We start from the raw sequence: 4,217 nt of genomic DNA, 5'->3' as shown, positions 1-4,217 counted from the left end.
TTTTTGTCCCAATTGAAATTGGACAATACTTTCTAGGAAAACAATAAATACTCAAAATTACATTAGCAGGGATGCCACGAAGAGATAAGATGAAGAGGAGCTAACACTCAATTTACAACTTCCAGAATCCAGGAGCTGTGAATTAATCCATCCCCACCCCCAGAGCACAGAGTTTAAACTCATCCTAGACTCAGAACGCTCAGGCCAGTCGTCTGGTCCTCTGGAGGATACCTCTGAACATATCATATGCCTTTCTGGAAGTACGCTTGTGTTTTTACAGTCAATCTGATAACCACAAGTAGGAGCGGGCAAATAGAGGTACCAAGCTCACCCCTAAGCCAGCTTTGGGCAAGCTCAATGGGGCATTCCACGTTCTCTGCAAAGTTTCCCTGCTTCCTGGAACTTAAGCACTCACAGAAAGAAATCAGAGTCCAGTAGCAAACAAACACACACGGAGATTTCCTTCCACAAGTGACAGAACTCAAATCCCCCAAATCAGGAGTAGTACCTTGCAAGGCAGGCGTGCAGCCTGCAATCAGTTTTGAGCTTTCCAAACCGGACTTGCAGGCTCTAAAGCCCCCAGCTCAGGGATCCGAGAGTTCTCAGAAAAAAGCCCGGATCCTGTAAGAACAGGATCCCTGCCCCTTTGCCGTGGTTGCTCGGCAAAACTGTCTCAGAAGCAAGGCTTTCTTACCTCAGGGCTGCCTGGGTTGTGGTTTGCCTTTCTGGCTGTGAGTGCTGCAGGCTCCTTCAGCGCTGAGCAGTTTGTAGCAACTGAGATCTCTCAGGGCTCGGGACTTGCCTTTTATATACACTGCGGGAAAGAGCCTCTAGGTGGCGGTTTTGCAACCCTCATCTCTCCTCCCACCCCTCCTCACTCCCACCACAGCGCAGGCATGCAGGCTTGTACAGGCGCACACGCCCTCTTGTAACCCTCACTAGGTTGTTGTTTCCTGCACAAACACATTCTTGGGAGCCCTCAGATCCCTTCCTTTGCAAAAGCTAGATTCTACTGGGAGAAATGTCAGCAGAAGAGAAACCAAAAGAAGTCCTAAATACTTTACAAAATGATCGAATATTAATCTGGTCTCAGGTATAGCTTTAATAACCCCATGAGTACCAGGAGTTCCTTTGAATGCCTGCAGCTTCAGGGGGAGACTTTGTTCCCAAGACAAATTACTCTGAACTTCTGAACTTCGCTGTTGATTTGTCAAGCTTGCTCTTTCTTTGTTGATGCCTCCCGAACAGAAATCACATTTTGGAAAGGCAACGATTAATCGACCCTGTACAGCCATCACCCAGAAGGGAGGGAAAGTGCCTTTAGGTTGGATTCTGCTGGAATTCTTACACAAAGTCCTTGCGACCCTATTAAGACCGCGTTCTGTAGGGCTGAGCAGTGCTGGTCACTGAAAAGGTCTTGTTAGTGAGATAGCAACCCTTTACCGTCATGGTGAGCTTAGCCAACTTTTATCGCCTTCATCATCTTTATTAAAATCTACATTCTAAATCGAAATGCTCCTTGTCAAGATTCCCCGTAAAAAAATGTTTCTCTTGCAATGCCCCATTTTGGAAAAATCGAGGACAAAGTGACCCAATCTTTTACTTTTAAAGCTGTATCACTGTAACACTCCCCATGTGTCCCCCACCCTTCAAGAACTGGCGGTTTCTATGCTCTCCAGCTCTCCTGGACTTCTGAAAAGCAGTTACAGCGCCCACGGTTGAGGCAAAATCTCCTGCCTGCGCTAACAGTTGCTGAGTCTGTTTTCTGAGTCTCCTGAGAGTGAGTGACTGCTGAACACAGGAACCCAGGGACTCGGGGGTCAGAGTCTCACTAAGGCTAGAGAGCTTGGTTTGGAGAAAAACCTTAACAAAAGAGGTGATTTGTTTAAACAGCCTTGCACTTTACTCCTGGAGGGGCAGATCCTGCTCAGTGGGCTCCCGAGGAGCACACCTGCTTTCCGGGCAGTGGGAGGTGTTTGTGTCTGCAAGGAGTAGTGTGAGATCTGGGTGGGGGGCCATGCGACCTCCTGGGGTGTCTGTGACCTCACTGCAGGGGAGAGGTCCTGAGGCCCGTGGGCGGGGTCTGTGGCCCGGAGGAGTGGTCTGTGGTCTCCAGGGTGGATCTGGGTCTGGCTAGAAGGGGGCGGTCCTACGGCCACAAAGACTGGTCTGTGGCCCCAAAGGGAGGGAGGTCTGAATCAACAGGGAGGGTCTGTATGCACAGGGAGTGTCCTACAGCGTCACGCAGGGACCTCTGAGGCCTCTGGGTCAGAAAAGGGTCTGGAGCCTCGGGACCCAGCCGGGCTATCCTGTCCCAGGCCTTCTAGCTTTCATTCCCTGAAGACGAGGCATGATTTGCTTTATAGCAATCCGCCTCAGTTTGGGATGCCAAAGCGCCTGCGCATCACAGCACGGCCAGGCCCGGGGCCAAAACATCCGCCTCAGGGAAGGCTCCTGACCGCCTTTGTCCAGAGCCAGCACTGCCTTGGAGCAAAGCAGAGACCTGCCCTCGTGCGGCCATCCCATGATGACCACAACCAGGGGCCGCTCTGTTGCTCACACCGCGACACACGGACCAAGGCGGACCGCAGAGGACTGGACTTCCCTGCGGGAAGTGCGCTTGCTACCGCAGAGCCGGATTGATGCATGCGCTTAGGAAGATGCAAAGTAATTTTTTTTAAAAGTATGCACCCGCCCTGAGCGTTCATGTTTCTGCCCCTTGCCGGAGCGTCCTGCCTCTGAGTTCCTGAAGCCTCATCTTTTCTCAAAAACAAGGATGAGAGGTGTACAAGGTGGTCCAGGAGGTAGGGAAGCTGGGAGCCAGGCCTGATGGTGATGATCCTGCGTTAGATTCCCCGAGTGGGGGAAAGAGAACTAATTCCCAAAAGTTGTCCTCTGACCTCTGCCTGTTCACATCAGAGAGAGACAGAGAGAGAGAGAGAGAGAGAGAGAGAGAGAGAGAGAGAGAGAGAGAGAGAGAGAGAGAGAGACTGAGACTAATGATCAAGGTGAGCATGTAGTGTTTTCTAAGAAGACAATGTTCCCCAGCTCCAGAAAAAATGAAGGTCCTATTTAATGCCTCCCTCCTTTGGCCAGGAGCCCACTTGGTGACCCCCACAGGAGACGATTGAGGACACTGACCCAGCTGCCTGGAGCTCAGCTCTTCAGTACTCCGGGCCTAGGGTGCTGAGTGAGAAGGGTCAGGTATCTCCCAGTCAGCTCCACCCAGCTTCCCTTCCACATACACCTAGACTCTGAAGCGGGTGTGCCATCACCTCCTGCCTGAATCCCACCCACTTGGCAACCCTTGAACTGACAGGATTGTAGCAAGCCTCCGGGTCCTGCTCCCAGCCTGCAGAGAAGAGCAGAATAGAAATGTTGAGTTCCTGTCAATATGTCCGGAGATCTTCAAGCAGCTGACCTGAGGACAAAGCATTACAATGTCCTGGTGCTGCAACCCAGGAAGAGGCGTCATCCTCCAGTGGCCAGGCAGGACAGGAATGCTTCTTGCTGGATAAGATGTGCCCCCCCACCCCACCTCAGGAATTACTGCAATATCAGATCCCTTCCTTAGAGGTAAACTTGGTCAGTGTCTAGCCCACACAGGATACCCCAGGTCCAGACAGCTCCATCTAGGGACTGATTCTTGAGTCAACCCTCCCCACTTGAATGTCTCTTTACATCTACATCAGGCATCTATCTCTACTAAAGGGACCTTTTGTTCTTGCTGGGTGCCAGTCAGGATTCGAGGAACAGGTGCATGCCAGGGGTAACTAAGAGAAATGCAGACAGACTGACTCTCCTCCCACCTGTTAGGAGCCCAAACTCTCATGACATGGAGTTCTTTAAGGAATATAGGAGTTTGTTATCTAATGCTAATGACACTTATCAACATTTGGGTGATATTTAGAAATGACCCTTGGCCATAGCTAGGTGTGAGTGCTGGCTGCCTTGTGTTCGTCTGAGGGTCCAGCCACATTCTTCACAGCTGTCCTCCTCAAGTTCTGTAGTGAGGAGATGAAGGCCCAGAGAGCAGGTAGCTGGGGGTGACCAGAGGGGCCATGCAAAACTGCCTTCGTCTGCCTTTACAGTGCCTCTTCCGGCCTGGGAAGCAGTAGTGGGTAAGGTTGGCACCCAAAAGCTGTAAGCTAAGAACTGAGGACCAACTCCTCAATTAAGGAAGGATCCCAGGAGAAGCTAGGATGCAGGGAGGGAAA

General features: G+C 51.2%; 1 protein-coding gene across 1 annotated transcript in view; it reads right to left on the bottom strand.

The window, feature by feature from the left end:
- Positions 1 to 818, bottom strand: part of Ackr3 (atypical chemokine receptor 3) — a 12,009-nt gene extending 11,191 nt beyond the window's left edge. The window contains exon 1 of the mRNA XM_031368376.1: positions 695 to 818. The gene's annotated coding sequence lies outside the window, so the exon portion shown is untranslated. The remainder of the gene's footprint in view (positions 1 to 694) is intronic.
- Positions 819 to 4,217: the final 3,399 nt, after the last annotated feature.

The sequence above is a fragment of the Mastomys coucha genome, unplaced genomic scaffold (assembly GCF_008632895.1).
Source record: "Mastomys coucha isolate ucsf_1 unplaced genomic scaffold, UCSF_Mcou_1 pScaffold14, whole genome shotgun sequence".
Classification (NCBI taxonomy): Eukaryota; Metazoa; Chordata; class Mammalia; order Rodentia; family Muridae; genus Mastomys; species Mastomys coucha.
The sequence above is the reverse complement of the archived record's forward strand: the minus strand, read 5'-3'. Positions and strand labels throughout refer to the sequence as shown.